Raw genomic sequence first — 16,995 nt, 5'->3', positions numbered from 1 at the left:
TTGCCTCACTAATCTACTACATTTCTTTGAAGGGGTGAACAAACATGTGGATAAAGGTGACCCGGTTGATATTGTATATCTGGATTTTCAGAAGGTGTTTGACAAAGTACCTCATGAAAGACTCCAGAGGAAATTGGAGAGTCATGGGATAGGAGGTAGTGTTCTATTGTGGATTAAAAACTGGTTAAAAGATAGAAAACAGAGAGTAGGGTTAAATGGTCAGTATTCTCAATGGAGAAGGGTAGTTAGTGGGGTTCCCCAGGGGTCTGTGCTGGGGCCACTGCTTTTTAACATATTTATAAATGACCTACAGATGGGAGTAACTAGTGAGGTAATTAAATTTGCTGATGACACAAAGTTATTCAAAGTCGTTAAATCGCAGGAGGATTCTGAAAAATTGCAAGAGGACCTTACGAGACTGGGAGACTGGACGTCTAAACGGCAGATGACATTTAATGTGAGCAAGTGCAAAGTGATGCATTTGGGAAAGAGGAACCCGAATTATAGCTACGTCATGCAAGGTTCTACATTAGGAGTCACAGACCAAGAAAGGGATCTAGGTGTCGTCATTGATGATACGTTGAAACCTGCTCAGTGTGCTGCTGCTGCGGCTAAGAAAGCAAATAGAATGTTAGGTATTATTAGGAAAGGAATGGAAAACAACGAGGATGTTATAATACCTTTGTATTGCTCCATGGTGCAATCACACCTCAAATATTGTGCTCAATTCTGGTCGCCGCATCTCAAAAAAGATATAGTGGAATTAGAAAAGGTGCAGAGAAGGGGCGACAAAAATGATAAAGGGGATGGGACAACTTCCCTATGAGGAAAGGCTAAAGCGGCTAGGGCTTTTCAGCTTGGAGAAAAGGAGGCTGAGGGGAGATATGATAGAGGTCTATAAAATAATGAGTGGATTGGAACGGGTAGATGTGAAGCGTCTGTTTACGCTTTCCAAAAATACTAGGACTAGGGGGAATGTGATGAAGCTACAATGTAGTAAATTTAAAATGAATCGGAGAAAACTTTTCTTCACTCAACGTGTAATTAAACTCTGGAATTCGTTGCCAGAGAATGTGGTAAAGGTGGTTAGCTTAGCGGAGTTTAAAAAAGATTTGGATGGCTTCCTAAAGGAAAAGTCCATAGACCATTATTAAATGGACTTCGGGGAAATCCACTATTTCTGGGATAAGCAGTTGTTATGGGAGAATTCAGCCCATGGAACTAAGTTTGTCCAGTCATCCAGACAAATTGAAACTAAAGTCTTGATGGATCCTCTTGGTGTAAGGATATCCTGGAACTTAATCTCTAAGTTTCTGAGGTTCTTGATCTGAAACCATGGAGATTGGGATCCAATGCATCCAACACAGGTAAACAATTTCTCTTATAAAGATGATGGCAAGTTGCAAGGCTGATGACAGCTTAGAAATTGGAATGAAATACTATCACGATGATCACAGTATCCACACAAGGTCAAAAGATCAGTAATGAATTTCATAGGAAGGAGGACCCAAGGTATAGAAGGAATTGGAAGAGGTCATAACTTATAGCTTTTCATGGGGAACCTTGGCTCTGGAAGTTGTGAGGAACTCCTGAGGGTTAGGGAAGAAGGGATCCGGGGGAGGAGCAAGATGCGTAGGTTTCATACCCAGGATTCCAACTACAAGTCCCAGGATCCTAGGGGCTGGGAAGCCACGCCCCCATGGAGGCATAAGTTTCTTAACAGCTGGAGAAGGGAGGAGGACTACAGTTCCCAAGAACCCCTGCAAAGCCCTGAGGGCAAGCAAAGGGAGCAGCAAGGGAACTACAAGTCCCAGGATCCCGAGGGAGAGGAGGGGGATTGGTTGAGGAGGAATAATCAGGAGGGAGAGGACCATGTTCACTGCCCTTCCAGTGCTGTATGGTAAAGTTGTATATCTACAGTGACAGGCTCCACTTTTTTAATCCAGACCAATGGATTGTGATATGCGATAGTAAAATCTCACCAATACAGATATAGATGCAGTTTCTTAAGGGCCCACACTAAGACCAAACATCCTTTTTCAATAGTGGCATAGGCTACCTACCTCTCTGTCAAGAAGCTTGCGACTCAGGTACACAATGGGGTGCTCTTCCCTTCTGCTATTCACTTGACTGAGTACAGCCCCAATGCCATATGCTGAGGCATCAGTCTGTACCACCATAGGAGGTCGGTGGCCCAACTGTTTGGGGTTGGCTAAAGGGGGTGGGGTTAGGGGTGGTGCCAGGGGTGGAGCTTACATCCATAATTGACAACACACAGAAAAAAAATAAGTAAAAGTAAAAGTCACAATTAATACCTTTTATTAAATTTAGATAATAGATATGTATCATATGTCAAAGAAAAAAAAGTGGTTGCTCAAAGCATATATTAACCAATGTATACTATTCAAAAATGTTATCAATTATTAAACACTGCTATTTCCATCCATGGAAAATCAGAAAATGAAATGGTCACATTAGTGAAGTAACATCCGGCGACTAGACATCACATCATAGGTGTCAATGATCTGCTCAGGGTTAATATCTCCAACAAGATCACTTTCAATGTTCAGTAAACATAAAGCTGTCAGGGCCAGATGCACTAAACCTAACGAGCCAATAATGAGTCAATAACGAGCCATTAATGAGCAAGTAGTAAACCCTGGCATGAACTAAAAGCCATTTACGACGGCGGTAGGCAGCTAACGAAACGGAATGCTGATGAGCAAATTGTGTAGAAAACTCTATTGTAATGAGATGCACTAAGCTTTTCCGATTACCTTAACGCTGGAAACTCTAACGAGAGGTCTGTACCTCTCGTTGGGGCTGCGCGAGATTGAAAACTGATAAAAAACCGCTATAGGAGTAGCCTAGTGGATGGCCCCGTAAAGAAGCGTCCCCGACCGTATAATCGAAACAAGATGAGCGGCCATCTTTCGTTTCGATAATACGGTCGTGGATGGCCAAATCTCAAAATTTGGGCCGGCCTCAGAGATCGCCACCTTTAGAGATGGCCGACATTGGTTTTCGCCGATAATGGAAACTAATGGCGGCCATCTCAAAACCGGCCAAATCTAAGCCATTAGGTCATGGGAGGAGCCAGCATTAGTGCACTGGTCCCCCTCACATGCCAGGACACCAACCGGGCACCCTAGGGGGCACTGCAGTGGACTTCACAAATTGCTCCCAGGTGCATAGCTCCCTTACCTTGTGTGCTGAGCCCCCCCAAAACCCACTCCCCACAACTGTACAACACTACTATAGCCCTTAAAGGGTAACGGGGGCACCTACATGTGGGTACAGTGGGTTTTGAGTGGGTTTTGGAGGGCTCCCATTTACCACCACAAGTGTCATAGGTGGGGGGGATGGGCCTGTGTCTGCCTGCCTGAAGTGCACTGCACCCACTAAAAACTGCTCCAGGGACCTGCATACTGCTGTGATGGAGCTGGGTATGACATTTGAGGTTAGCGTAGAGGCTGGCAAAAAAATGTTTTTTTTATTTTTTGGGGGGTGGGAGGGGTTTGGTGACCACTGGGGGAGTAAGGGGAGGTGATCTTCGATTCCCTCCGGTGGTCATCTGGTCAGTTCGGGCACCTTTTCAAGATTTGGTCGTGAACCAAAAGGGACCAAGTAAAGTCGGGCAAATGCTTGTCAGGGCCGCCCTTCTTTTTTCCATTATCAGCCGAGGACGGCCATCTCTTAACCACACCTCCATCCCGCCTTCGGTACACTACCGACATGCCCCCTTGAACTTTGGCTGGCCCTGCAATGGAAAGCAGTTGAAGCCAGCCAAAATCGGCTTTCGATTATACCAATTTGGCCGGCCTTAGGATTTGTGTCGTTTCTTTCTTTACAACATCCGTAAAATCCGCCCCTTTCTTTCCGAGCACTCTACCAAAACCCTCATCCACACCCTTGTCACCTCTCGTTTAGACTGCTGCAATCTGCTTCTTGCTGGCCTCCCACTTAGTCACCTCTCCCCTCTCCAATTGGTTCAAAACTCTGCTGCCCGTCTCGTCTTCCGCCAGGGTCGCTTTACTCATACTACCCCTCTTCCTCAAGTCGCTTCACTGGCTCCCTATCCGTTTTCGTATCCTGTTCAAACTTCTTCTACTAACCTATAAATGTACTCACTCTGCTGCTCCCCAGTATCTCTCCACACTCATCCTTCCCTACACCCCTTCTCGTGCACTCCGCTCCATGGATAAATCCTTCTTATCTGTTCCCTTCTCCACTACTGCCAACTCCAGACTTCGCACCTTCTGTCTCGCTGCACCCTACGCCTGGAATAAACTTCCTGAGCCCCTACGTCTTGCCCCATCCTTGGCCACCTTTAAATCTAGACTGAAAGCCCACCTCTTTAACATTGCTTTTGACTCGCAACCACTTGTAACCACTCGCCTCCACCTACCCTCCTCTCCTCCTTCCTGTACACATTAATTGATTTGATTTGCTTACTTTATTTTTTGTCTATTAGATTGTAAGCTCTTTGAGCAGGGACTGTCTTTCTTCTATGTTTGTGCAGCGCTGCGTACGCCTTGTAGCGCTATAGAAATGCTAAATAGTAGTAGTAGTAGTAGTTGTGTCGGAAGATGGCCACCCTTCTCCTTTGAAAATGAGCTGGATAGTAACAAAGTAAATGATGGCAGATAAAGACCTGTATGGTCCATCCAGTCTGCCCAACAAGATAAACTCATTTTACATGTGATGAAAGGAATTTGAATCTGGTCTTTATGACAATACTTCTTTTCCCAAGACTTTAGAGGTATGGAATTATAGTATACAAAGCTTAGCTGGGACAGGGTGACACAGGATCAGAGTTAATACAGGTCAAAGCTGTAAACGGGGCTTATTACTCTCAAGAAACTACATAAAACATTGATAGTATTTAACAAACTCCAGGAAGTACTGGAGATCCATAAAGCTCATATGTCTAGACCAATCAACTATCACAGTCAACTTGAACCTCATATTTTATAGCCCAAGAAGTGGATCCACCTTTACTCAAACACACATTTCTCAAAATTAGCAAACGTTAGTGTTAACACAATTGTGAGAAAACCTCTGTAACATGCTACCTATAAGTACTTAGGTCCAGGATGTCATCAAGATAGACAAATGCTTACTGTGAAAGAAGATCTGGAAACACATTGTTGACAAAGGCCTGCAAGACAGCAGCAGCATAACAAAGTTTGAAAGACATGGCAGTAAATTCATAATGACTGTCCCTGGTATTGAAAGTAGTATTTCACTGATTTACTTGCCAAATCTGTAAGAGCCCTGCAGGTCTAGGCTGGAAACATTCTTGGCTCCTTGAATCCGTTTGAACAGCTTAAAAATTAATAGCAAGGAATATCAATTCTTCATGGTGGTATTATTGAGGTCAACTTAATCGATAGATGATCTAAAGGAAGAACCCTGCTATTGCAAGGGATTTTGAGGAGCAAATAAACCCCTACTTGTTTCTTGCTAAAGACAATGGAAAAGATGTGATAGCCTATCAGGAGCCCCAGAGGTGCTTCTGCCCAGGGGCGTAGGTACGGGTGGGCCTGGGTGGGCCCAGGCCCACCCAATTTCAGCTCTGGCCCACCCACCCAAGCGCACACACACTGCCCGCCCACTTTTCCTCCAGGCTCGCGCCAGCCCCAGCTCCCATTGCCAGCCAATGCTGCTTTTCCTGTTGAGCAGCAGGGCCAGCGCTACAAAAAGAAGAAGCGCTCAGCTGACTGAGCTGAGCGCTAACGACAAAAAATGTTAAAAAAACAAAAGCGCGCCACCACAGGCAGCCTTGAGGCATTGGCTGCTGGCTCTGCAGGCTCCTCCCGTCTCTTACATCACTGCCCCTGGAGCGAAGCAGGGGCAGTGATGTAAGAGACGGGAGGAGCCTGCAGAACCAGCAGCCAATGCCTCAAGGTTGCCTGCGGTGCCGCGCTTTTTTTTTCAACATTTTTTGTCGTTAGCGCTCAGCTCAGTCAGCTGAGCGCTTCTTCTTTTTGTAGCACCAGCCCTGCTGCTCAACAGGAAAAGCAGCAGTGGCCGGCAATGGGAGCTGGGGCTGGCGCTGGCGGGCCTGAATCGGGAGAGGGAAAACAAATGGAAGGATGGGGAGAAAGAGGGAAAACAGATGGAAGGATGGGGAGAGAAAGAGGGAAAACAGATGGAAGGATGGGGAGAGAAAGAGGGAAAACAGATGGAAGGATGGCAGAGAAAGAGGGAACATAGATGGAAGGATGGCAGAGAAAGAGGGAAAACGGAAGGATGGGGCGAGAAAGAGGGAAAACAGATGGAAGGATGGCAGAGAAAGAGGGAAAACAGATGGAAGGATGGGGAGAGAAAGAGGGAAAACAGATGGAAGGATGGGACAGAAAGAGGGAAAACGGATGGATGGGGAGAGAGACACTGGATGGAAGGATGGGGAGAGAAAGAGGGGAGATGGATGAAAGGATGCAGAGAGAAAGGGGAGAGACTGGAAGGATGTGGAGAGAGAAGGGACACTGAACAGAAAAGGGTAGAGAGATAGAGAGACACTGGTTAGAAGGAGGGAGAGAGAGACATTAGATGGAAGAATCAGGAGAGAGGGTAGATGGGTGGAAGGATGGGGAGAGAAAGAGGGAAGATGCTGGATGGAAGGGTAGGGAGAAAGAGGTGACACTGGATGGAAGGATGCAGAAAGAAAGAGGGGAGACTACTGGAAGGATGGGGAGAGAAAGAGGGAAGACGCTGGATGGAAGGGTAGGGGAGAAAGAGGGTGACACTGGATGGAAGGATGCAGAAAGAAAGAGGGGAGACTACTGGAAGGATAGGGAGAGAGAGGGGAGACACTGGAAGGATGGGGAGAGAAAGAGGAGAGCTGCTGGATGGAAAAGGGGAGTAGTGAAAGACTGGAGAATAAGAGGAAGGGGCATGGGGAGAACAAGGGTGAGAAAAAGATGAAAAGCCATAAGTAGATGAAGGAAATTAAAGAATGGATAGTAAGAATGAATTAAATCTCGATAGAGAGAGAGAGAGAGAGGCAGAAAAAATATTGAAGAAAGCAAAGAAAAAGGAGAGAAAAATGACAAATGGCCAGGAAACCCTGGCAGAAGAGTTAAGCGAAAACGAAGGAAAGCAGAATCTAGAGACTGGGAGCAACACAATGAGAAAAAGTAAATGGCCATACAACAAAGGTAAAGAAAATAATTTTATTTTAATTTAGGATAAAGTAATATGGTACCTGTGTTAATAAAGTTTCAGAGACCAATACTTCCTTCCTTAGGTCAGGAGAGGATACCATAACAGTATTATACTGACTTAAGGCAGGAGGTTTTGGCCTCTGAAAGCTCACTGAAAAGGGTGTTAGGCTATTAAATAAATTGTCTGAAATCTAATGCACTGAAAAGCAGCACTTTACCCTGTGTGACAAATGCATCTGATTAGTGTGACTAAATTTTGCTGGGGGAGAGGGGTAGAGAGAAAATTTTGTGCCCACCCACTTTGGGTTCAGGCCCACCCAAAATTGGTAGTCTGGCTACGCCACTGCTTCTACCATAGAGGCTACAAAAGTGTAATCCATAAATCCCGAGTATGGAATTGTACTGTTATGGATTTACAGCCTGTCTCACTGACATAGACTACTCAATAATTACCATGGATTCTTTTGGATTCTTATTAGATAAATGAAACCTTTATTAGAGGTGCTAAAATCTACGATTAAGGTACATACAATGATTAGCTATATACACACAATGATTAGCTATATAAATAATCATTACATCACTGGTCTCTACATCTAAGCAATGCTAAGAGTTCTTAGACCAGGAAAAGAAGCAATAATACACTATACATACAATCATCACTGGTCCTTACATCATCCAGGCTCTTATCATCAGCTTGGGGGGGGGGGGCGTTACAGCGAAAGCCAGGGGCTTTTTAGACCAGGAACAAGTCCTCTGCGCAGTACGTATGTTACTCACAGATGAGCTCCCGATTTCACTGAAAGAAACTCCCCTTTTTATTAGGCTCAGAACTCATGTTCAGCACTAAGGAAAATTACAGAATGCTTCTCTGTTTAGGTAAACAACCCATACTGTGGGAACGTGGTCACATGCTTTCCAAGTCCTGGTGGCCAAGCTGAACTTCCGAAAACAAGAACCATCCTCCCCTTTGCATACCAAATTAATTCTTATCTTCCAACTTGTTTTTGCATTTACAAGGAAAGTTACTTTCGGTCAAAGACAGAAGATTTCAGAGTTTATTATCGATCAAAGCAGGGTTGAAAAGCAATCCTTTACATCTTCCATTACAGGAATACAGGATGCAAACCAAGAAGATCAAGAGAGCCCTGTTTGCCAATTGATAAGTGCAGGTCAGGATTAAAGCACAGGCAAACTAGGCATGTATATAAAGCCCCAATGTTTAGAAGTGGCTCTATTGCATGTATTAACTCAAGAGCTTCTAAACAGATTTTTGCCTTAGTAAGTCAACTGCTGACAGAGAGAGTAGGGCAAACCAGAGCTGCTATTGTCTGCAAGGGTCTGTCTATTCCTCATACCCTCTATTTATTGTCTTCCATTAAATCAGTTTCATACTTGTAGCAGGTGTTCTCCGAGGACAGCAGGCATATATTCTCACATGTGGGTGACATCATCCACAGATCCTGGTGCAGACACTGGCATAGTGCACTATCTCTTTAAAACTTTGAGGCAGTGCCCCCACCGCACACGCACAGGTGTTTTCCTGTCTGATACTCAAGTGCAGGACCAGTAATATGACACTAAAGCTAAGAAGACAACTCCAAGGGGAAGTGGGAGGGATGTGAGAATATTATACCCGCTGTCGCCACTAGCTCCCAGGCTCACAAATATAATAATAATCTTGAGAACTAAGGAGAAAGTGAGCCTGGCAGAAAAAAAGGCCAGCAGTTGAGTTGACATTCAAGTAGTAAAAAGATTTTGCTGGACTGCTTGTCCAAACCGGCTATCCTGCCTAGAATGCTGCCTAGACAGTAGTGAGCACTGAAGGTGTGGATAGAAGACCACCTTACCACCTTCCAAATTTCTTCTATGGAGGTAGAATGGAAATGGGCTACTGAAGTCACTATAGCTCTTACATTGTAAGCAGTGACATGACCATGAAGGGTCAACTGAGCCTAAACATACGTGTACAAGATACTGTCAGCAAGCCAAGTAGAGATAGTACATTTGGGGATGAGAATCCCTAATCTACTATGGTCGAAGAATACAAAAAGCTGGGAGGACTTCCTATGAGGCTTGGTATGCTCCAAATAATACACTACAGCATGCTTGCAGTCTAAGGTATGCAGTGCTGCTTCTCCAGGATGAGAGTGTGTCTTAGGGAAGAAGACATGAAGTACAATGGACTTATTGAGGTGGAACTCTGATACCACTTTTGAGGCCAGAATCTGAAAGATGAAGGCGGTACTCCATAAGGGTAGGAACAGAGCATCTAGTAGGGTCGAGCACTCTGGCTGTATTCTAGATACTCCATCTGGATGGTTTAAGGAACCTAAGTCTATGTTGTCAAAAACCAAGATGTCAGGGCCAGAGAGCAAGGGTCTGGATGGAGAAGGAACCTCCTTGTTCTGTGTTATTAGGGTTGGAAAAGGATCTAACCTCAATGGTTTCATGGACAATAACTCCAGGAGAAGAGGAAACTAAATTTGATGTGGCCAGTAAAGAGCATTTAAGATCTTGGTCCCTTGGTCTCAACGTACTTTGAGAAGCATTTTCCCTATGAAAAGCAGTGGTGGAAAAGAATATAGAATATCTGTTCCCCCAATGGAGCAGGAAGGCATTTGGGGTTATACAGTTGGGAGCATATCCTATATAATAAAACTCACCTCCAACATTCTGAAGCTGACTGCATGGCTGAGGCATTCCTGCTCTCTGTATCCATCTCCTGAATTGACATCATGTACTTCCGGGTTCGTCACAAGCAGAAGTGACCAACCACACGAGGTTTCTCGGCTTCAGAATGTTGGAGGTGCATTCTATTAAATAGGATTGGTCAGTTATTTGAAGCACAGCCAGAGTTCAGCGTGCTGCACAGTAACGCTCAGCCACCAGAGAGAGAGAGGGGGGGGCCTGACACCAGAGAGAGGGAGGGAGGGAGGGGGGCCTGACACCAGAGAGGGGGGGGAGGTATCTCTGTCACACACACTCTCTCTCTCACACACTCTCTCTCTCACAGTCAATGTCTTTCTCTCTCTCACACTGTCTCTCACACACTCTATGTCTCACACTGTATCACATTCACTCTCTATGTGTCACACAGTCACTCACACACTCTCTTGGTCTCATACACTCAGTCTCACAGAGAGTCTGTGTCTCGCACACACTGTATCTGTGTGAAACACACTCTCTCTCTCTCTCACACTGTGTCTCATATACACACTTGCACACACTCTCATTCTCACACACACACTCTCTCTCTCACAGACACACTCGCACCCAGACTCACTCTCTCTCTCTCTCTCACACACACACTCGCACATTCACTCTCTCTCTCACACACAGCCACTCTCACATACACTCTCTCAAACATACACACTCCAAGGAAAACCTTGCTAGCGCCGGTTTCATTTGTGTCAGAAACGGGCCTTTTTTACTAGTATTCTAGAACAAAAGCAGTGAAGCTTGTTGTTCTGAGGCAAAGCAAACAGGGCTATCACTGGGATCCCCCAGTGCTGGAATATTTGATGAGCCACAGACATGCTGAGGGACCATTTGTGAGGCTGAAGGACTCTGCTCAATTTGTCTGCCACAGAATTCTATTTGTTGGCTAGATAAACAGCTCTTATAGAGATGTTTCTAAAAGTTGCCCAAGTCTACATCTGGATTGTTTGTCGACAGAGGTGGTAAGAACCTGCTTCTCCTTGTTTGTTCAAATAATATATTGAAACCTGGTTGTACTTGCAAATGAGAATTATCTAATTGAGGATGCGGTCTTGGAACATTTTGAGGGTGTTCCAGACCTCTCACAATACCAGAAGACTGATATGTCATTTTTCCTATGAGGACCAAGAACCCTGTGTATAGAGACCATCGAGATGAGCACTCCAACCTACCATGGAGGCATCTATGGTGAGGACTTTGTGATATGGAAGGGGCTGAAACAGAGATATTGGGTGACCATCCACAACTGTAGACAGTGTTGTCGCTGTGGATTAACTTGAATACATGCTGTGAGCAACCCCATGGCTTGGGACCACTGTGAAGAGAGTGTACACTGAGGTATTCAGAAGTGGAGCCAAGCCAATGGTATTACATGGACTGTTGAGGCCACGTGGCCGAGTAGGCAGAACATCTGATGAGCAGGTACTTGGGTGGATCTAGAAATCTGAGTGGAGAGATGCATTATGTTGTCTGCTCTCGGTTGAGGAAAGAAGGCTCAACCCTGAGTAGTATACTGGAGAGCACCAATGAAATCTAAGGTCTGAACTGGCTGAAGATGTGATTTGGGGTAATTTATCATAAAACCGAGGAGTTCTAGGAGACATACAGTGAATAGAATTGAGGTCTGTGCTGACTCTCAGGAAGCTGCCCTGATTAACCAGTCATCGAGATAGGGAAAGATGTTTATGCCCCACTTGTGGAGCTTTGTGATTATATTGAGAATATCTATGAGAATGGTGCCCCCTCCCCCCACCCCCCACCCCGGTCTAGAAGAGAGTAATAAGTGTTAGAAGGGAAAATAGGATGAAAATGTTCTTGCTGAACCAACAGTTTAAGCCTGTTTAGTAATTAATATCCTGTCCAGATTCTGCAAATTGTCACTAAGGACAAGCATGTCTAGTATATCTTCTGTAAGTTAGACAAAGGACAGGAAACTGAGAATGATATACATCCTTAGTAGGGTAAGACAGTCCAGTTGATTGAGTGATCAAGTGAAACCTGTGTGACTCTTTCCCGAAGACCTTTGTTATATACTAACTACAACATTTTGTCTTTTGTGAGTTTTCTTTCTCCTTGACATCTCCCAGGGAAGGGAGAAAAGTGCTGAGTAGGCTGCTTGCCTTGGTGAGATCCAAAAGCAAACAGTTTGTGCCTTAAGCCTCGGATTCCTCTCTGGGAGATTTCAATGGACACACAAATCCACTCAGGTAGGACAATGGGTTCTGTTTGTTCAAAGGAACATAATGACAAGGTGTTAGTGCAGGCTATTATTAAGGAAGGCACTAATAAGGGCTTACCAATCAGGGTTATGTTAAAGAATAATGGCAGAGGAGCTCTGGTGTCCATCTCTTGATAGCATCCTATGACTGAGGGGATTAAGAGATTGTATTCCTGTAAGTGGAACTTTTTCTTTGAAGGAACTGTCTTATCTGGCTACCCAGCTGCAGTCCATTTGAAAGACTGGAGGGGCTGTGATTGGCAAATTCTTTATAGGTGGGAAGAGATGGCACAGAGTCAGGAATGAGAGAGAATTAAATCTTAGTGCCGAGCTGATGAAGGCACTAAAGTTAGGAAGTTGGAGGATAAAATACAGCAATTTACTCTGTCTTTGAATGAGAAAAATAAACAAGCCACAGGGCATGATTTGCTTCCACCTCTATCAGTGCGGAGGTGTGTATAGTAAGTGCTATTTTATCATGCACTAATGAAGTGGAACCAAGACCACTCAGTAAGACATCCTCTCCCGAAAAGGGAACTCTTTAGCTGCCGGTGAGCAAAACCTGTGTTTTTCTCTTGCAAAGCAAGTGCTGTCTTAGGCTGCTAAATTGTCTGAGGGTCAGCATTCTGAGTACACTGTCTTCCTGAAGGGAAAGAATAGTTCAGAGTTGCAGCAACTATTGCAAACTCTAAAAAATGAATTGGCAGAAAGGAGAGATGTCCTGCAACAAATTTTAAAACTTCAATCCTTGGGGCGCTGTTGAGCTACAGATGAGACTAGACGCTTGAGGATTTCTCTCCCTGTATTTTTCTAGAAAATCGACCAAAATCAACATTAAAAAACAGGTTTTTATTTCCAAATATTCCTGTTTCTCGACTGCAACATGTCGCTTTCTAAATCGTCTAAGTCGGATTCTTTACTCTTACTGCAATCGGGATCAAAGAGATCAAAAACGGACCCTCCGACGCCAGAGAAAGCTTCTCAAGCAAAACTGCCATGCTCTACTTCTGAAATACTTATGGAAGAAATTCGTGCCTTAAAAGAACTTACAACTAAACACTATCAGACTACTTTCGATCTGAAGACGGAATTGCAAGCTCTCACCTCTTCCCTGCTTGAAACACGTGCGGACGAATCTGCCCTTAATATGGAGCAGCAGCAAGAGAAGACAGACCAGCGTATTTGCAAGTTGGAACTGGAGTTGGAAGATCTTTCTAATAGAAACAGAAGGAACAATATTAGAATTATTGGCTTTAAAGAAGGTGCAGAAGGATCAGATATGATCAAATTCCTCTCATTATGGCTTCCCCAGATTCTTCATTTATCATCGGATCTTCCCCTGCAAATTGAAAGGGCACACAGGTCTCCTTCCAATCTCAAACAAGGAGCGCTTCATCCACGTCCTATTGTAGCGAAATTACTGCGCTTCCCTCAAGCATTGCAGATTCTAACTGCAGCAAGGAATTCTGAAAATCTCAAATTTGATGGAAAAAGGTTCTTAATTGTACCAGACTTGGCTAAAACTACAACCAGAAAGTGCAAGGCTTTCCTTGAAATGCGGGCCTGTCTTAAATCACTGGGAGTCAGATATGGATTACAACATCCTGCCTGCATGGCAGTGACCCTTCATAACACCTCGAAATTCTTTGATTCCCCGGAACAACTACAGCACTATCTGGATCAGCTCCAAACAACTGGAATGGACTCCTAGTCTTTGCATCCCCTTCTTACATTAAGTTTTATGCATCCTGCAGATATTTAATATAAATATCGCTGTTAATAATGTCTTCTCTTCTATTCCAGTAGCTTGTGCAGACTACGTGAATGGTAAATATGTTTCATGTAAAAGGTTTTGTCAATTTTGAACTACTTATCTTTCATGATTGAGGCATCATTTATGATGACTGTACTGTTTTTTCTTATCTCTCTAGGGGTAGGTGTTATTAAAAAAAAAAGTAAAAGTACAAAAACACTTTCTCGCATTAATATAGCTAATTGGTTAAAGCATAACCACAATTTTGTACCTCTAGATAGATATGTTGGTTGTCTCATATCTTTTCTCTAGTTTTTACGATAGCTGTTACAGCATGTCTACACGTACTCTCACTGATTTCTTGTTTATGCATATTATAATGTTTAATAATTACAATTTCTGGTTCATCAAGTTCCTCATTCTATTTTGTCTCTTTTAAGATCAATTTTGTATGATTCTTATGATACTCTAACAATCTTTAATATCTCCAGACAGTTACATACAATTTTTACTCCCTGTTTTTTTTTTCTTCTGTTCTCACTTTCTTTACAGGGGTATCTTTGAGTGTTCTTTCATCTTTCCTCTCAGTCCCACACACTCAAGTTTCTCTCTAGGTTGAACTATTCCCCTAGTTCTTTATGCCGTTCTTATCTCCTTCAAGTTTAGTGTGCATAGCATATTATTGCTTATTTTGCTTATTCTCTTTGTGTAGTGGAACAATAATTCTTGATGTAGACCTTTTGATGACTTTCAATGTCCTCCGGTAGTAATAATTTTCCTGTTAACGTGGAGGGGCATTTTCAAAAGGTCGTCCAAGTATGAATTAGGGCGCCCTCGTGAAGTCGCCCAAAATCAAGCAGGTATAACGGAAACATAATATGGACGGTGTTAGACATTCCATTATCGCAGTTGAAAATGCCCAAATCAGAGCCACCCAAACTATAGTAAAAAGGTTGCCCATCTTCCAGAACCGCCAAAGGATGCCCCCAACTGCCACCATATCGTTCTTCGGCGGTTTTACGTTTTCTGTTACAGTATTTGACACTTATCAATGTTCCTTATATTTCCCGTACCTGGATGACCCACCCCAACTACATGCACTGTACTTGCGGAACATGAAACTATGGGAAATATAAGGAGCATACATATTTTATTGTGTACATATGAAGAGGTTCGCATACTTCATAATGATTCAGATAAGAAAGATGGCGCACATGTGAACACATACTCACAGAAATAAGGCCCCGCACACATGATGACGGTCCGTGCACGTCAGTCATGACGTGTGACCCACCATATGTGGAGCCAAGACATGCACGTACCAACCCATCCATATATGGAATAGTCATCCATATATGGCACTGTGCATGTCAGGGCGTCCATCATGCCTGGGTGTCCATATAAGGCGATGCACGCTTTTCAACGGTTATTCACTGAGAAACATGGCGCTGTGTAGGGAGCCCAATTTTAGTGAGGCTGAAACAGTGTACCTCATTCACCTCTGTGTCAAACACAGAAGAGTGCTATTTGGCCACCGCCACCACCTGCCCCCCAGAACTCTCTCCATCCAAGCCTGGGGTGAAATAAGAGACAGGCTGGAAAGGTGTTTGCTCCCCCCCCACCCTAGGGTAGCTACACATATAAGAGCTCCCTCAGCAATGTAAGCACTAACTGTAGTCTGCAAATTCATTAATAGAATCTATGTACTACAAAGGAAAACCATTCCTACATCCCTACAATACTGCACACAAACGGTACTCTCTGTCCTCATGTCCATCTCCATGACATCACCTGTACCAATGTAATGTCCCCCCCACCAAATCAGTGTTGTGCGCCTCTCCTATTTGATTTCCTAATGAATTTGTGTGCTGAAGGCAAGAAGGGCCATCCCCTGACTCTTGGTGTACAAACTTATATCTTGCAGAAGATTTGGAGGGACCTTGAGTCCCTGCGGCGGAGGTACCGCCGTATAAAACGCCAGAGCCGTGACATGATCAGGGCAGTGCCTCAGGGCCTGACGTAAGTATTATAAACAGGGCACCTGTACTCATTTCTAAATGTATTTATTTAATAATGCAAATGTCCTGTACAATATCAGTTTCCATGTGGCTAATAGGTAACTAGTAAGTCATAACACCTCTGTCCCAGATCAAGGCCTGAGGTTGCAGCTACCCTCCCATGAGTGTGGCTGCATCTTCCAACTAACCTCCTCTGAGATGAATGAGATGACATGCCTCACTTCTGTATCCCCCCTTCTGGGGTGGGTGGATACTGTTTCATGGTATTCCTGCCTGAGGTCCTACTCTTAGTGGATGTCATTGCCTCATATTAAAATTATGTGCTCCCCCCCAAAAAATAAACAATACAAAAAACAAAAACAGGTCAGCCAACCCTAGTCACAAATCATAATGCAAACATGCTGCTGTCCAATGAGTGTGGCCTGCCAACATATCCTGTGTACTCTGTCTCAGACCAGCTTCCAGGGTTTCCTGTCATGTCATCTCATGCATCTCACACCCCATGGGTACAGCCCAGGGCTCACCACACCTTTCCCCATCCCCTGCCTCAGGCCAGCCAGCTCCTGCACTATGCAAGCCATGTTGGATGTGCTGATCTCAAAGACAATCGTTTTACATACACAGGGTGCCAGCAGCAGTAGGAGGAGGTGGCCGAGGAGGCCCAGGAGGAGGAGGAGGTCGTGGTGGAGGAGGAGGCCCCACCACCTCCAGCCCTCGCAGCACCATCCCCATCACCAGCCCCATCCCCCTCTCCAGCACTGCGCCTCCTGCAGCAACTGGTTGATGGGCAAAACCAGTTGCTCAATACCCAAAATCAGTTGCTGCAGGAGGTGTCAGCAATGAGGCAGGAGATGGGGGCAATGTGGCAGGCTAATGGGCAGCACCTTAGGGCAGTGAGGCTGCTCCTGGTGCTGCTCATTAGCCTGCTACGTACAGCCATTCAGGGAGGAGGACGTGGCCACCAGTAAAGGACATTTGGGGGGGGAGGGGTGAATTGTAAATAGTTCTGTTTGGTTTATTTTAATACACATTCCATATGTTTCATATAACAGGGTGTGTGTCTCTTTGTGCACTACATATTATCAAATGCTGGGGTTGATGTGAGAGGAGGCAGCA

General features: G+C 44.5%; 1 protein-coding gene across 1 annotated transcript in view; it reads right to left on the bottom strand.

Moving 5' to 3' along the window:
- Positions 1 to 16,995, bottom strand: part of RAMP1 (receptor activity modifying protein 1) — a 387,176-nt gene that overhangs the window by 58,745 nt on the left and 311,436 nt on the right.

The sequence above is a fragment of the Microcaecilia unicolor genome, chromosome 7 (genome assembly GCF_901765095.1).
Source record: "Microcaecilia unicolor chromosome 7, aMicUni1.1, whole genome shotgun sequence".
Classification (NCBI taxonomy): Eukaryota; Metazoa; Chordata; class Amphibia; order Gymnophiona; family Siphonopidae; genus Microcaecilia; species Microcaecilia unicolor.
This window is presented reverse-complemented; position numbering and strand designations above follow the sequence as displayed.